General features: G+C 40.2%; 1 long non-coding RNA gene across 1 annotated transcript in view; it reads left to right on the top strand.

Moving 5' to 3' along the window:
* LOC107033415 (uncharacterized) overlaps nt 1-18,445 on the top strand; it is a 122,733-nt gene that overhangs the window by 93,039 nt on the left and 11,249 nt on the right. The window contains exons 3-4 of the long non-coding RNA XR_012078395.1: nt 9,677-9,757; nt 12,732-12,847. This is a non-coding gene — a long non-coding RNA (uncharacterized lncRNA). The remainder of the gene's footprint in view (nt 1-9,676; nt 9,758-12,731; nt 12,848-18,445) is intronic.

Genomic DNA, 18,445 nt, shown 5'->3' with positions numbered 1-18,445 from the left:
CATGATTGAGTAATATTCTTTTTAATAAAAATATATTTGTGCAGATATAATTAGTCACAGCCATTTTTGGCTGTTGTTTCCATCACAAGTCTGAATGACTGAGGTGAATAAAAGGGTAACATTTAAACACTGAGTGTTTTCTTATTTCACCTGATGAGTTGTTTTTTGGGGAGAGGTTTGGAGGGGAGGTAATAGGCTTATTTATTTATTAATTATTATTTTTAAAATCTAACAGAGGTACTGGGGATTGAACCCATGACCTCGTGCATGCTAAGCATGAGCTCTACTCAATGAGCTATACCCTGCCCCCTCAGCTGATGACTTTAAACCTCTGCTTGCTAAGGAAGCACGGAAGAGGAAGCATGAAGAGTGTGTACGTCTAGGTGAGGCCGTTTCTTTGGTGTTAAGTCTGTGCAACTAAGACACAAGGACGCAGATGAATGAACTGCAGCCTGAATGGCGTGCTCTGGGAAAGCCAAATGGGCCTTTCTCTTTTGCCGGGACTGGAAGGACGCACATTGATTGCCCAATTAAGCAAAGGTTGGCTGAAGGTGAGGAAGGTTTCTCCGTCCTGCCCTTATTGCTCAACGAGCTTGTTTAACAGGCTGCACGGGAGCAGCGGGCTGTGGCGGGGCGAGGGACTGCTTCTCTCTAAGTATTGCTGGGCAGCTGCCAAAGACAGTTCAAAAAGTAAAACAGCGCAAGCGTCCCATGCCACGAGGTACAAGATTGACGTGTTGGGGCTCACAGGTGCATTTACAGCAAATTGCCGTCTGCGTAAGTTCTAGTTACAGATAAGGAGCCGTTTGCGCGGCATCTGGTACTTCCCGTGTCGTTCCGTCTTTCCGGAACCTGCGCATCGGTAGAGGTGCTGCAGAATCGCAGGGACAGCCTGGCCCTGACAGGGATCTCGTGTGATCGTTTCGTGCTTCTCTGGAACCGGTGTTCTTACCCTCCCACCGCCGTCCGTTGTCCCCGGTGAGCGGTCGCCGCGCCGCCCGCAGATCCGGTGTCGCCGCACCGCGCTCTGCGCCCTCTGGCAGCGGTCTGCTGCCAGCACCCTTTCCCCATGAGAATCTGCCCCGCTCCGACTCTCGGCTGCGTCAGTCACTGCCAGTTCCTCCCGTGAAAAGAACTCCTTTTTAAAGCCTGCAGTTGGTTTGGCTTTTGTACAACGGTCTGGTCACAAACTCTCTGTGACAGCTCCGCCTTGAGCATCCCGTTCGGGAGTTCAGAAGAGCTAGGGTTGCATGTGGACAAGTCTTTTGGCTTTTCTGCTGGCCTCAAACCTGGTATAAACAGTGATTTTGCACTTGCTGAGGAGAGTTTTCTCGTTTGCTTCTGTCATGGACTCGAAGGAAACCTGGATATTTGTCATAATGATAACTGGTCACCTGTATTCTGGGCTTACTATGTGACAGATACTGTGCTGAGCAATTTACAATGTGCCGTCGCATTTATTCTTCACACTCATTCTACGGGATGGTTATGATTATTCCTGTTTTATGGTGGAGGAAACTGAGGCTGAGAAAAATTAAAGAAACCTGCTCAAAGTCACTGAGCATGCATGTGACAGAGGCAGGATTCCAGCCAAGGTTAGTCTGAGTCCAAAGCCATGCCCCTACTTCCTAATGCTTTCTCCTTGACAAGCCATTCATCCCTGGGCCACGTGGGGAATCCTGGAAGAGTTCAGGCATCACACACACACACACACACACAAACACACACACACACACACACTCCGCATACTCTAGCTTTGCTTCCAATCAGACGTGGAATTAGTGCTAGTAGAGCTGACCGAGGGGGCGTCTCCGCCCTGCTTAGGGCACCAAGTTTCTCCAATGATCAGCCCTTTATGATGCCTCCCCTGGTGGTGGGCAGCACTAATGAGCAGTTTTGTTCAGGACAGTTCTCTATCCTAAGAAAGGAACTTGGCCTCTATCCCAACCACCTAAGGACCACTCTCTGAAAAGGAGGCCGAGACAGTTCCCTAAAAGACAGGGCATGTCGGATACCCCTTTGGGCAGGATGGAAGACACATTTCCCATCTTATTCTCATTTTATGTGGAGGTTTGATCTAAGGCTCTGCTTCCAGGCAGTGCTGTAGCACCCGTGTGTAGGTGAGACTGCCCCAGGACAGCCTCCGTTATCAGTGAAGTCTCCCCTCCACTCACCTGACATAGAAGATGGACCCTCCCAATTCCCCTGTTAGTAAACAGTATTATGAGGTTCTAGCCTAGATTTAGTAAATTTACAAAGTAGTCACTCCCCCCAACCCCAAACTTGGGAAAATTGGAGAAGTAGCCATTTTTTATAATACTCTTTTGAGGATTCAAAACTAAAAAACTAATACAGAATAAACAAATTCCGAAACAAACATTTCAGCACACCTTTCTAAAATGATGTCAAAGAGAACTCTTCTTTTTTAAAAGCAAATGAATTCTGAGGAGACAGAGTGTGTTGGAAGTCTCCTGTTCTCTGGCAGGGTTTTGGAATTCTGCTTGATTGTCAGAGACAGTTGGGATATTATTTAGAAAGTGAGAGAATCCAACACCAAAATGGATCTGTTTAGAATTATCCCAGTGCCTGCAGGATTCTCTCTGGCTTCAGTGATAAGGCAAACTGGGCAAGAAGAGCTTTCTTTGAAGGCCCTTTCCATGAAAGGTGAGAAGCTGGAATGATAGGAATTCTGTTCTGTAAACTTCCTCTATTGAACCCCTCTTTAAGAAACATTCTGGAAGATCTTAAAATTATCCAATTGTTTGCTAAAAGTCAAATTTAGTGATTACTTTTGGAGGGACTTTTTTAGATGTGACCTCGTATCTGTTTGCTGCTCAGTCAGCGGGTTGGTCTGCCAGGTGTGAATGGAAAATCAAAATGGTGTCACTGTGGCTAAGAGAGCTCTCTAAAATGGAGCTGGGAGGCCATTGAGAGAGTGTGACTTATGCACGTCTCAGCATGGCTAGAATCTGACCTTTTGATCACTTATTGTCTTAATGCAGGCATCCAGAACATCTGCCCAGTGTTCCTGAAACTCCAGATACTTATCAGAACCTCACCTAAAATAACTCACCACAGCCTATCCCTTAAGGACAAATATTTCCTTCCTTGTGTCAGAGGACGGCCTCATGGCTTTTGCCTTTATAAGCAAGCCCCTGATTCTTTCTCTTCTTCAGAACCCTTTTTTCAGTTTTACCTGAATCTGTGTCTTCCAAATTGTAGTGATTAAAATCTCAAATAAACTCTTCTCTTCTCTTCAGCGTTCTGTGCATCTTGGTCAACATGACATGGTGTCAGAGAAAGGGGATACAGAGTGACCTTCCCCCCTCGTCCAGCCCCCTGTAGATTCAAGTCAGGTCCTACTAGGATCCATTGTGCTCTGTTGTCTCCTCAGTGGTCCTGGGTTGTGTTGGTGGGTCTTCCTGGACCCAGACCTCCTGTCTTGGTAAAGGGTCTGGTTGACTTGAGTGTCTTCCATTGCAAGCTTCTGTTCTCGGGACTTAATTTCCCATTTGTTCTGGTGAGTAATTACTCTTGGAATAACGGGAGGTTCCCTCTTTAAGGGTAAGGTTGCAGGGCAGCCTTCTTCTGGAACTTCTGACAGTTTTATGTCAAGAACTGTGGGCGCTCCTCTGGCAAGTATTTGTCTCATTAGACTATGATTACCTGGAATGATTTACTGTTAAACTGGCCAACTTGAGACTCCTTTGAAATTCCTAAATTAGTCTATTTGTGCAGTCGATTAGCAAAAGGTTGTAAGACAACAAGAATGGGAAACACATTTCAATTGACATTTTGAGGCCTCCAAACACAATAATTAATCCACTATTTCTTCCTCAGGAAAACTAACTCACAGTTATCTCAAAGGATTCCCAAATTGGAAAAAAATCCTCTGAGGCTTCTGAAAGCTCTCTCTCTCTCTCTTCTCTCTCTGCTCCTTCCTGTCCCTCTGAATGTTTGCTGTCATGCTCTCCTTGCTGTCCATCTTTTTCTGAGCTTCTTTTTTATCGCATGGAGACTGACCCCTCGCAGAATGCTAGCCATTCTGCCTCCACCTCCTGTAACGACAGCCCCTTTTAAAACCAGGCATAATGTAGTTGGATGGGTGGCTTAACCTACGGTGTCATTTAAGTTACATTTTTCAAATCTTTGCAAAACTGGGAATGCAGCTATACAGGCAGTTCAAATGCCACCCATTCTTTTTCATCAATCCCCAGACCTCCTTTATGTATCTCAAAAGGCTTGTAACCCCTCTGGGAATTCTAATCTAGACCACCTCCAATTCCTATGACTGAAAAAAGGAGGAAAAGAGGTCTTTTACAACACTAACTGCTAAAAGGACTCTCTTGCCCAAACAGCTTCTGTAAATTTCTTGTCAAGGAGCAATGCAGATCTTAAAAGTCTCCTCCACAAATAATAAAAGACTTTAGCCACCCGAGCAAGTACACTTAATTTATTCCAATTGTTATTTATAAGCAAATGAGTTTTATATTATACCTGATTCACAACTTCAGTTTTAAAATGAAAACTATGACATCTTTGTGTCTATCTGTTTGTGTGCCTGGGTAGGTTCATTACAGATACATTTTTCTACCTCTGGATGGTATTGCCAAAATTAATTTGCAGCAGAGCTCTACTTATTTGGCTTTAAAAAGCAAATGCTTATATAAAACCCTCAGAAATATAATAGAAGCTAACCCAAATAAACTGCAGGTTCATGTGATCTGGGAAAAGGACATTAAAGATGGTTTAAGCTTGTTGTTTTAATTAATATGGACATGCCTTTAGAATTATCAACGTTAAGTATAATACTTTTATTGTACTCATGTTTACTAAAAGTCAAATAAGTTTGTTATCTCTGTTGTAAAATTTGCCAGCAAGAAAAATAATTTGATGAAATTTTCACAAGCAAATTAAATGTACGTGGGATAAGAGTTTTTAGGTGAACTCTTTAAAAATAATTATGTTTTATTGTATGTCTACTTAAAAATAATTTTCTCAAATCTTTTTGTTAACTTGAAACTTGAATTTCGCTAAGTTAAGTTAAATGATGAGAATTCATTGACCGTCTAGCTCATTTCCAAATAGGATAAAATACTGAAATATTAATTGCTGAACAAGTCTAAGTTTACCTAGTTTTGGCCTCTTATTACAGAAAGACTAAATATGCTTGGGTCTATTTGTAAATATGTATATTTTGTGCATTAGTGAAAGATTGTGTTATGAAGTAGCAGATCTAAAAATTATAAAGTGCATTTACAAGTTCACCAAGCCACAAAATGTTAATACAGTTCACAGTTGTTTACTTCTTAATTTTTACTAAAAAAATTAAGATTTCAAATGATTAAGAATTCTAATTAATAGATATAATGAAACCTACTAGAATTAATTTCCATGCAAGAAAATTTTTTTAAAGATATGAGGAATGGAAATGTAGTTTGTTAAAGGAAAGGAAAATGATTTTGTCCCAAAGGATAAAGAAAGTAATTTCTAAAGGGGAAAGAAAACAATCCTAGCATGATTTGCTCTTGAGTGAATTGATATTTAGGGTCAGATTTTAGCTCTAAGTTCTGCTGTGTTCCTATACTTGGTGTGAAACTGTCCGTTTTCTCCAGAGGCAATCTTTGAAGGAATTATTGGTCTGTAGTTGGGGGCAAGGCAGCTTAAAAGTTCAGCAAAGGCTTATCCAGGAGAAAAGAGCAATTTGTATGCCTGGTTAGGTTATGGATTGGTGATTCTTATCCCATACCTAAAAGTAAGAGAAGTAAAGTAAAGTGGGTCACAGAAATGGTTGAACCAAGTAAATTTCATCCATACTTTCTTAATCGGTCCTGAAGATGGATTCTTTTCAGAATAGAGTCTTCTTTTTATGTTTTCAAAGAGTGAAATTAAAAGGATGAGACACAGAATAAAAGATGAAATAATATAGACAAATAGACAAATTAAATCAGAGCAAAGTAAGTCCCTTCACCTGCGGCGGTGGTTCTCTACTCGTCTGAGTTCTCTAGGGAGCTAACTGAGTGTGCGGATTCCTGGCCCTGCCACATGGCTTAATAGTCTCGGGCGGGCTCGGCAATTTACATTTTTCAGAGACATCCAACGATTCTGATTCAGGTAGTTCAGAGACCATACTTTGAAAGACAGTAAAGCCATACAAGAAGGAATTAATATTGGTAGATGCTAATAAGCATTTCTTCAGGGAATAAAGCTTTATAGAGGTTGGGCTGATGAGCCTGAACAGAGAACCTTTGGAACCCATTTTTTGGGCTAGGGCTTCAATATTGTTTCATTCCTTCTGGATTATATAAACTACTTTCAGGTAAAGGTAGGGAGCAGCAACAACACTCTACCTACATACACACACACTCACACCCCACACGTCTATAATTTGTAGGCTCATTAATACCTTCTACAATATATTCTGAGATATCCATCATTAATGAAGGCTTTCTTTAGTCATGTCCATGAATGAACCCTTGACCTTTCTTACTTTCTTCACATCTGGACTGTGTAGAACCCTCCAAACTCCAGCCGTCACTAACAAAGGACCTTTAGTTGAGCCTTACACTGCTCCAAGATAGGGAGGAGCTACTGGCCTTTCTTTTCTTTCCTACACCTCTCTCTGCTTTGACTAGACCCCCCCATCCAGGTCCTTTGAGGTGGACTCCATCTGTCAGCTCTAACCTGGCCCAGTTCCTGACCCGTTTTTTCAGGATTAGCAGGATATGAACAGATTTAGATTCCTACCCCAAGCCAGGAGGATTTAATATTTAAATCACTTTCCATTTATTCAACAACATCTGAGTGTCTATTCAATATTTAAGAGCCTACTATGTGCCAGGCATTTTTCTAAGCATATCAGTGAACACGGCAGAAAGATCTCTGACCTTGCAGAGTTTATATTCCAGCAAGGGAGACAGACAACAAACAATAAACATTAATAAGGCAGAAGTTGCTATGAGAAAATGAAGAAGTAGAGCAAGGGACAGTGTTTGTGTGTGTGTGTGTGTGTGTGTGTGTGTGTAACCTGTGGTATTACATAGAGTGGTCAGGGTAAGCCTTATTAAGAAAGTGAGAATTGTGCAAAGATTTAAAGAATGGGAAGGAGTTAGCCAGAGAATATTTGTGGGGAGAGCTACAAAGAACAAAGACTTTATGGCAGAAATGTGATTGCATGTTCAAGGAACACACAGGAAAACAATGTAACTGGAACAGATTGCACAAGGATGATAACAGAAGGGGGTAAAATAGGAGGTAATAGTGAAGGGAATCAGGAACAATTTCAACTTTTTTGCCTGAACTACTAGGAGATTGGAGTTGACATAGACTAAGGGTGGGAGGGCTGTGGATGGAGTGAGTTTAGGGAAGAGGGAAAATCAAGAGGTTTGTTTTGGAAATAGACATCCAAGTGGAGATGTTGAGTAGGTACCTGAGTATATGAGCTTGGAGTCCAAGAGAGATATAAAATATAGAAATCATCAACATATACATTTTATTTAAAGACATGGAACTGCTTGAGGTTATCAAGATGTAGATGAAGAAGTGATTCAAAGTCTGAGCTCTTGGGTACTCCACAATTAAGTGGATAAGTTAAGAGAAGGAAATAGCTAAAGAAACTGAGAAGAAGCAACCAGAGAAGCAGTGTGAAAACTAAGAGAATGTGGTATGCTGGAGGGTCTTAGGGAGAGGGAGGCAGGTCATGCTGCTAACAGGTCAAGTTCTGAGGCTTGACCATTGTAATTAATATTGGTGAGCCTGACAAAAGCAATTTGGTGGAGTAATGGGGGGGGGGGGTAAAGCTTGACTGAAGGAGGTTCAAGTGGAATAGAAGGAAAGTAATTTGAGACAGTAAATATAGACAATTCTTTCAAGGAATCTTGCTGTAAATGGAAAGGAAAAGAAAATAAGTGATTGCCAATGAGGGGTTAAGAGAAGTGTTTTTATGGTTGTTTTTTAAATGGAAGAAACATAAACACGCCTGTATGACTAATAAGAATGATCCGATAGAGAGAAAGAAGATCTATTGCATGGAACAGACAAAGGAAATTTGCTAGAGCAATGTCCTTGATAGATGACAGAGATTGGGTCTGATCTATAAATACGGAGACCAGCTTTGTAGAGAGTTCAGATAGTTCATCCGTGGTAACAGGTGGGGAATCTGATCACATAGAAGATGATGCTGATCGGTGGGTACATGAGATCATGTGAGTCTGGGGAAGTTCTCTTCTCATGCTTCAATTTTCTCACTGAAGTAGGAAATAAACTCATCCACTGAGATTGAAGAGGGGGATGAGGTTTGGGGCTGAAGAAGAAAGGAGAAGATGTGAAAAAGTTGTTTGAGAGAGTGGGAAAGTGAGTGACATTGACATATATGGTATGATAGCCTGTAGTCAGACAGGGGCCCTGTTGTGGTTCCTTGGTCATAAATGTAAAGTGCAACTTGTCAAGAAAAAAGTCATAGTGAGCTAACATACACAGGTGCAGGCATAAAGTAGGTTTTCAATTGGATTTAACCCAGAAGAGAAAAGAGAAGGCACTCTCAAGAGCAGTTTAAGAGAATTTAATGGAGAGACAGTTTTCAAAGGTATGGGCAACGTTAAGGAAACCAAGGATGGTGAAGCACCCTAGGGTTAGCAACAAGAGGGAGCCATTACTACCCTAAGGCTGAAAGAGCAAGAGGTGGAGTAGTCGTCATCAGAACACTGTGGGCAATACGCCTGCAGGAAAAGTGCCTGTCGATCTGGGGCTGTGGCCTTAGAGAAACTCAACCACTGCCAAACTACAGCTGGACAGGAAGGAAGCAGGGGATTCATACCCCTGCTTCTGTCTCTCCTGCCCTCCACTCTCTTGCCAGTGCTCATCATTGGCTAAACTTAACTGGCAGCTAAAGGGTAGGGAAGCCATGTTGAAGCATCAGTAAAGGGAAGCTCCTAGTGCACAGAGCAGAGTGAAGAAGGATGGAGAGTGAGCTGCAGGAGCGAACAGAAGAAGACCCAGCCAGACTCAGAGTTGTGCTTTTGCCGGATGAGAACCCTGAAGAGAGAGAAAGTAAGTGAGTCAGGCTAATATGCAAGGGAGTGATTATAATGGTTGCCTGTGGGACTCAGATGGATAAAGAGGGAAGAGTAGACATCAAGGGCATGAGGGGCAGTGAGAATTCAGAGGGTGAAATGGGGTTGCTGTTCATTCAGATAACAGAAGGAGGACAGATGAGAGGTGAAGGTAGGAGGTGGTGGTCAAAAACTGGGATGCACGGAAATGAGATTATGGAGCAGTCAATAGTAATGACAAGGTCTAGCAATTACAGTGGGAGTGAGTGGCTGGGGTAGCATGAAAGACAAAGCAATTGAAGGTGGGGAAGTCAAGTGACCAAGAGGCCAGATCTGCTGGGCTCAGGAGTTATTCCCAAACGACCACTTAGTGTCATCACATATGACAGCCGGGCCCTCCTGTTGCTTCGCCCACTTGCTGCCTCATTGATGGCACTGGCTTTTGCCTCAGCCTGGTTCCTAAGTTCTAACCAGCACCCCGTTTACCACTGTGGTCCCCTCTAGAACTGGAGACTTGCCCCGAAGTCCAGGATGGTTGGCTAAGGCACTACTGTCTTTCGAGAAGTTTCCTGGCTGATGCTTGTGGTTGTCCTGGCCTGGGAATCACTTCTAATTTCCTGTTGCAGAGTTTCATCACTAGGAGGAACCTGACCACTTTCCCCCTGGACTCTGTATCTTTGACAGATGGCCGATCACGACTGAAGCTGGTAGGACACTCCCTCTGGACTTCCCTCACCTCTCCACATCTTCAGAGTCAGGCTTGACAGCCGGGAGGATTCCTCCAAGAGCCCATCCTCATGCAGAATCTCCCCATCTCCCTACCTGTCATTATGCCTCGAGTCAGAGGACCAAGTTCTTAAAACGCTACTGATGGGAGGCTCTGTAGATGGACACAGTAGAAGTGGCAGGTGCCAGTCACAGCGCAGTCTTTCCAAAAGTAGTCTTATGTCCAACTCCAAATCTTGCACGTCTAGAGTCTCTTCTCATAAATATTTGTAAAATACCCTTTTCGTTCATAGCTAAAAACTAAGCACCTTGTTAACTTTTTCTGACAAAGGAATATCTTAAGTTAAATATAAAGCACATGATATAAAGCAGAAATAGCTTTCCAAATATACTGTAATTTTTTTAGAGCTAGGCTAATGGTAAATTTTAAAAGAAAAAGGAATGTCAGCGATACCTTGACACCTTGACAATGTTGGGAATGAGGTGCTTCTTCCATCTGACATAATAAAATAAAAATCTGTAGTCAGCTAGGCTAATAATCAGTTAGAAATGGAGACAAAGAAAAATACTTAGTTTATAATAGTGACAAAAACTATAAAATTCTTAGGGATAAATATTTTAAAAGGAAGGTATAGAACCTATATGAAGTAGATTATAAAATCTTTCTGAACGATATAAAATAAGATCTACATAAATCGAGAGGCATTTTTGTTTGGATAGGGGAAAGACTCAATATAAAAAAAAAGTTGTTTCTTCCCAAATAAATAAGATTAATGTCCGGCCATTCCAACTCGCCTTCCAAAAGGCTTTAAAAAACTGGGAAAACTTATTTTAGAATCAAGATAGAAGATTAAACTTCTAAAAGTAACTAATTTTTTTTTTAAAAAAAGGATTAAGAGGGTCTTGCCTTACCAATTATTAAAGCAAAAAAATGAGTGTGTCTGTATTTGATAACACTATGTTGTCTAAGTGAAATTTGCTAAGACAGTAGAATGTAAATGTTCTACCTCACATACACAAAAGGATAAATATGTGAGATCATGGGTGTGTTAATTAAGTAGATGCAAGGAATCTTTTCACATTATATACATACGTCAACTCATCATGATGTTACATTTCAAATATCTTACAATTTTGTTTGTCAATTATACCTCAGTAAAGCTAAAAAAAAGAAAATACAGTAAATTGAAAACATTTTGAAGACCAAAAAAAAAACAAAACAAAAAAAAACCCCAGAATAGAACAATTATAATTCAGACGGTTTTAGCCCAGGACTAGAAAAATTGATAGAAAGAATAAAAAGCTCAGAAACAGATCAAAATATACTTGAGAATTTAATTAAAAAATGAACAAAGAGTGGTTTATATAATAAATGATGCTGACTTAATTATCCATTCATTTATAAGAAAAGTTTTACCCCCACCTCACACATACACACACACAAATACACTTCATGTGGCATAAAGACTGTATATATTATAAATAAAATAATGAACATATTAGATGAAATTTTAAGAAGATATTTTTATTACTTGGTACTAAGAGGGAACTTCTTTATAAAGACTAGAACTATGGGAAAATCTAAGACCGTGTAATAAAAAATAGCTATATTTGAATTCTGAAAGCAGAAAATAAAAGGACTCAAGACACCACAAAATCCCAAAACAAACACGACAGATTGGGAAAAAGTAAATATTTCACAACACATGTAATAGCATATTTCTTTGTCCTTTTTATACACATTGATCTTTAAAAATCCTATTGAAAAATGAATAAGGAATATGAACAGGCATTTCATAGGAAAGGAACTGGAAACTGCTAATAAATATATGAAAAAACTGTCAGTTTCATTAATAGTTTAGAAATTAAAAATAAAAACAAGATTCCATTTTTTGGTTACCACTTGGCAAAACTTTAAAAGTATCCCAGTACCCAGTTCTGTTGAAGATGCAGAAACACATTATTTGTGAGTGTGTGGATTATTACTAATAATTTAGAAAGTCATTTGGTAATTTCTATTACAATTAAATAAGCACAGACCTTTTGGCCCAGCAATTCTACTTTGGGGATTTTTATCCTGGAGAAATAATACATCAACTTGCAAGGATCCGGATGGAGCCTTACATATTTATTGTAGCACTGCATGTACTGGGAAAACCATAAAAATCTGTATTTCTATCTACAGCGGAGAGACTGAAAAAAATTATACCCCTGGCTTATTCACACCAGGGAATGCTATGCAATTATTCACACAATGAATTAAATCTATAGGTACAATGTTGGAGGGATATCCAAGATCTATTGTTAAGTAAGAAAAAAACCCGATAATGTACTTTGTGTTTGCAGTTCAGCATATACTATTCTAAGTTTTTGTTGTTGTTTTGATTAAGTCATTTAATCTCCAGCCAGTCTATGGAAAGGTTCTGTTATTACTTCCATCTTTACAAAGGCAAAGCCAGGCATCAAGATATTAAGTCACATGTCTGAGCTTGCAGAGACAATATATTTGAATACGGTCTGATTTTAGAATCCATATGTGTAACCACCATGCTGAAAGTCGTATTTCTGATGTCTAGTATTAATCTAGTCATCTAAAAACAAAGTCAGCCCTACATCTATGTAGATTTGTATGAGCGTGGGGGAAAAGGGTGTTAACTGTGGCTGCCTTGGGGAGTGGGATTTTAAGAGAAGATTATTAACCACTTCTTAATACATCTGTATAATACTTGACTTGTTGCAAGGAGGTGCTTATAATTTTTAAAATATCTATAAAGAAGAATATTTTTAATTAAATTAAAAAATTTGTAGAGAGGGAGAAAAACAAATCTGTGAACATGATGTTGAATGCTGCATCTGATTATTGCACTTGAAGGAGGGAAATGACTTAATGTAAACATATTAGTTAGTTAATTAATTAATTAATTAAATATTTATTGAACACTTTCCTTGTTCCAGGTGCTGAGGATAGAGCAGTGAATTAATAGACATGGATCCTGGCCTCATGGGGTTACATTCTAAATGGGGATAAACAGATCGTAAACAAACAAGCAAACTAAAGCATTAAGATGGAGGTAAGAGTTTTAGCAACAAAAATAAAGTAAATAAGGGATACAGGCAGTAAGGTATGAGTGTTAGGGGTAGGTGAGTTGCTGTTTTTCTTTATAGGATAGTCAGAGACGGTCTTAGTAATAAGATGACATTTGAGAAGAGATCTGAAGGTAAAGAGGGTAACTGCCATGTGAATGACTGTGGGAAGAGTTGGATAGCAGCAGGAATAGCAAGTGCAAAGGCCCTGAGGTCACAGTATGCTTGATACATTTAAGGGACAAGAAGGCCAGATTGGGGTGGAGATGATAGGGACAAAAAGATCATGGGAAGACCATGTAGAGAAGGACTTTAGCTTTTTCTATGAATGATATGGGAATCCATTGGAGGATTTTAACAATGACACGGTAGGACTTGAACTAACATATGATTTGAAGAAGTTTTAGTTGGCCATCACAAATTAAATGTAGTACGGTATTTGCCATTCACTCCGCATAACCCACACAGACACTGCTGTGTGTTCTCTGAGAGCGTTATCTGAAAAGAGGCTGTGGCCTGGGAGGGTTTTCAGAGAAGTCTGAGAGGGGAGCTGAGTGGTTGGAAATCTTGTCCTCATTTGAATGGACCCTGCTGACAAAATGTGCTGTTCTATGTGGTTTGTTTTGTGTGGCTACCTTATTCAGAGAAAAGAAACCTTGGGAAATTAATAAGGACACCTTATTCCAAAAGGAGTATTACTTTTTTACTTTGAGGGAGGGAAGAAAGTCCCCAGGACTTAGCTAAGGCCTTTAGCCAGTAGCACACAGCAATCAAACAGAAGCATAGTCCTCTAGATAATTAAATAATCCATGGGTAGCAGTAGCAAATAATGCCCCAGTCTAATATTATGCCTTCTCTGTGTTTTATTTCTAAGTTTGGGATAACTTTTAAAATATCTCTTGGCTATATACCACTAGAGATTACGATTAAATTTTCCCAAAGAAAGACTCTGGCATAATTATTTTTTAAAGCCATCCTAAATTCATAAAATACATAAAACCTACCCATCACGATTTTGGAACTAGCTGCGAAGAACTGAGCTGTGGTTGAACAAGGATCTGCCAGTTAAGTTTTTCCGATGCGTAAGGTCAAGAAATGTCTCTCATTTCTGTCTGTGAAATGGAGCAAGGCTGACTGAGAGGCTGAATATGGAAAATAGTGGTTGGGGCTGGGTTTACTTGAAGGGAATGTTAACATAAGGACTGTTAAAGAGCTTATTAAGAAAAGGGAAGAGACGGAGAAACAGTCCAGAGGACAGCAGAGACAGGAAAAAAAGAGAGACAGGGTTATGAACTGAGATGAAGAGATGAGATGAGACTCTGAAAGTGTATTGTTCATTGATTTTTGTACCTTCTTGAGAGTTAAAAAAAGAAATCACAGGCATGGAATTGATGGGCAAAAGTTAAGAACTTTTACAGTATTAACAACTACTGCCAAATTTCTCTCCAAAATTATTACAATAGTGTACACTCTAGTCAGCTGCATATGAAAATTTCTGTTTTTTACATGCTTACCAGAACTATAATCGTTTTAATCTTTGCTGATATGAAAGGTAAAAATTTAAAATACATATAGATGTTCTAAATTGCTTTTATGTGCTTATGAGTGAGATTATTAGATGGAACATCGTTTCAAGTTTTTCTGGTAGCTCCTTTTTATATTTTTGTGGCCTATTTATCTATTGGGACTTTAATTTTTTTTCCTAGTGATGTTTAAAAGCTTTTGATGTATTAAGGAGATTAGCTCTACGCCATATAGCCAAGGACTGGGTAGGCAGAACTTTAAGATGCTTCTAGCTGCTTTTTTGTGAAGATAGTTTCGTAATTTTCAAACAAGAAGGAGTCAATGGAATGGCCCCTCTTAAGTTCTAAATAGGAGCTAAACACGCAGGCATCACCACAACGGAAGACTATAACCGAAACATTTTTGTGGTTTAATATGACTGTCCAAAGCCAAACATCCCTTGGTTTATTGAAACAATGACTGTTGTCATTGCAAATAGTCAGGCAAATTTGCAGAGGCACCACGAAGACAGTAGTAATTCCCCTCTGCAATACTGCCTTCCCTTTTGAATTTTACTACTTTTAGAACCTCTCCTGTAGATTCCCCAAAGGGAATCTCACCATGAGGGACATCTGGAGTGGAGACCAGGCATGAATATCAGATTTAAATGCCCATGGGTTGGGGGCAGGGAGAGGGCTGGCTCTGATACAGTGCTCTAATTGGAGCCCTGCCTAAGCCAGGCAGCCTGGAGGGCATGAGTTGGGAGCAAACTTACAGCAAACGGCTGGTCCTTGCTTGGGCTCCCTAGGTGGCAGCTACCATAGCATCTCTTGGGTTAGTCGTCCTTCCTCCATGGCTTCGGCTCTGGTAGGGTTGTAGACGTGGGAGGGCACTGTTGTAACAATAGATGCAAATGAACAAACTGTGCAGAGCTGGTGTTCAACAGACACCGTGTGCCAGCAACCGAAGCTGCAACAGCAGTGGGAAAGTAGCCAGCCGAGAACTGATTAAATTCACCAGTTAGTTCTCTTATGCCTGGAGTTTGGAAGCAGGCACCTCTGGAGTCAAATGCCTCAAGGGTTCTTGAACAATTTGGAGGTGAAAGTATGGAGAAAGCGACATTGGGCATCTTGGTAATATTACCAAGGCAGTCCTTTGAATAATTTGACCTCAAATTTGAGTCAGTTCATACCGGTTGCAACGTATGTGTGGCAAATGTTACTTTCGTCTCTCATGTGGATTTTTGGATTTTTTGCACTTTGGCACTTTTTGTAAGTCGTAAAGAGTTTTAAAATAATTTATTGATCAATTACTGCCTTTATGATGCCTGTATTTTGTACCAAAAAAAGCCTTCCCCTCTCCAAGATATTATATGTATGAGTATAGATATACAGATAGTGAAAGGAAAATTGTGAAAGGCTTTGAAACGGGCAAGAAAGATTACTTGGGTGTCCTTTCAGTGGTATTCTACACTGCTCTTCAAGGTTATCTGGAAGGGTACCTGTGAGAGAATGGAGAACCGTTAATTACCGTGGTAAATCAACCACAGCCTTTCAGTCTCATTATCAAATAGGCTCTTTGCTTCTTGAAACTTGCCTGAAGCCCTGCGGTAAGCTACAGGCCAAAATCTGGTTCTTTAGCAAAGACACACAGGCCCAAATTCTCATGGAAAAAGACTATGCCAAGTAGGTTAAACTGCTGCCACTTCAAAGGATAGGCTCCTGGGGAGAAGCTTCCGAGCTGACATCACTGAGACAGCTTTCAGGATGCGCTTGTGCAGGGAGCATGGAGTTGCTTTTTAGTCCAGAAGCAGGCAACTTTCTGAAAGCAGAATGTGCACCCAAGATCCAGCAGAACAAAATTGTACAGGAAGGAATGAACCGATGAGGGAAATGATGCTGTGGTTGTGTTGAAGCTGTTTTAATGCTCCATTTTCTGGAAATATAAGAAGGCTTTTTCTCTTTCTTCCTAAGCTATCTTTAATCAATAGATGAATGATAGAAAAAGCAAATCAGTAGACTCTGCCTTTGTAAAGTGAAATTGAACATTTTTTTCTGCTTCTCCCTGAACTTCCTTCCACCTCCAAATTTAAAAACTCTTGAGTTCCTTTGCTTTTCCACAGCAAGGTAGTTATTTGCCCAGGTTCAATAAAAATCTCCTCCTTTCTACCAGTATATAATTGGAAAAAAGTGTGTATCATTTCCTTGAAAAGTCACGTTTGTGAGTGATGCTCGTTTAATCAGTTATGTCAAACAGCTCTGAGGAACAAAGGTTGATTTTACTTATGCCTGCAAAACCATCCCAGGAAAGCTGGGCTAGTCCTTCCTTACAGGTGGTAAGAAAGGGCACTTCTCAGCAGGCCAGGACCGTTAGGAGATTTGGGGGAACTCAGATAGAGAGGAACTCATCCAAATTTATAGACAGCACAGGTGACACATAGTGAAGTTTCTTCGGCTTGGGTTCCTACCCTTGAGCTGGCAAATAAGAGACTTTTTAAAGTGCAATTCTGTGTTTAATACTGCGTGCCTCTGGATTTGCAAAGCAAACCGAAGAAAACCTGTATGATTAATTAGCGCTTGCTGCAATGGCACATGTGCAAACCATCAGGCCAAGACTAATGAGACCTTTTTTAATGACCAAGAATAATCCTTGAGATTTTTATGGTTGGAAAGGGGGACTGTTTAGGGAAATTGGAAAGAACTTGAAAAATTTGAAAGGGGCAAAAAAGTTTACTGGGTTTACATTCTGTGTAATAATACTAGATGTCCCTTCTGAGTTATCTGATTCTATATGAATTTTGCCCTTTTATTTTGGCCTTTGAGATATTTTATAACCCTGTAAATTATAGAGACTGATAGATAGAAATGATTATTACCCCGAGAACAAATGAATTCTGATGGAGATGTAATTGATCTCCCCCTGGGGAGAAGGCCAGTTTGCATCTATTAGCCAGTTCATTTCAGCATCCTTTATTGTCTGTTCTTTGAATTCTCCTTTGAACCATTTTAAAACATCTTATTTGTTTCTTCATTAATGATGAGCTAGATAAAAATTTGACACCTACTTTATGTGAGAATCGTATTTCTACCTTTGTAAAAAAGAGATACATTTACCCATGTATTTTAAAGTCTTTAATATATTTGAGCTTTCTTTAGATATACGGGGCAATATGAGGACCTAGCTTTATTTTCTTCAAAAAGCTTGTGATTTTTCTCCATACTCAGTAAGAGTAACCCTTCTTTTCTCCACTGAGTTGAAAATCCACTTATTGGGTGTTATTTGTGCTCTGTATGATGGTCTATTTATTTCCTTTTCAATGTAAATCTGTTTTAAGTGCTACGGTTTTGTAATACATGATTTGGCAGGTGATTTCGATGTTACACTGACCCTACTGAAGAACAGATGGTCCTGACGGTTTGGATTCGTCTAAAATTTAAACTAATGAAAGATAAAACCTTGATATACAAAATTTGGGCCTCGCTAACCACTTCCAGACTAACTATCCTCACCAGGCAGAACCTAGTTATAAATCTAGAAGGTAAGCGAACAGCTCATCTGGGTTGCAAAGCCGTCAGTAAGTCCATGTTGGAGGGAAGGAATAACCCCCACACAGACAGTGCCCAGGGAAGCAGGGCAGAGGAGAACGGCATTAGCAGACACTCATGGAGCAGGAGTGGAAGAAGTCAGAACCATCAAATCTTCAACCCAAAAGTCAAACCCAAAGCAGGGCCAGATCTTTTGATTTATAACAAAACCCACTCATATTCTCAAGCCTTGTGGGTGTACGCACTTTTACACCTGCTTGAGTTTGAGAGTGATAATGACTCACACCCTTTGTCCTGGGGGTTTTGATCAATTAAGAAATAGAAACAGGAGGCACAGACGGATTAAGTTTATAGATCATGAAGCTAGCTTGCAGTCCACAGCTTGGATGCTTATACCCCAAATTTCCACCTTGAGATCCACAGGGGGCACCAACATGGCCCTGCCGAATGGGCTGTCTGCCTGGCAGCCCACGGACAGTCAGGAACAGCCTCACCCCGACTCACACATGAAGGCCCAGGTCATTCGTGCACTAGCCC

Source organism: Vicugna pacos, chromosome 12 (genome assembly GCF_048564905.1).
Source record: "Vicugna pacos chromosome 12, VicPac4, whole genome shotgun sequence".
NCBI classification, from domain to species: Eukaryota; Metazoa; Chordata; class Mammalia; order Artiodactyla; family Camelidae; genus Vicugna; species Vicugna pacos.
This window is presented reverse-complemented; position numbering and strand designations above follow the sequence as displayed.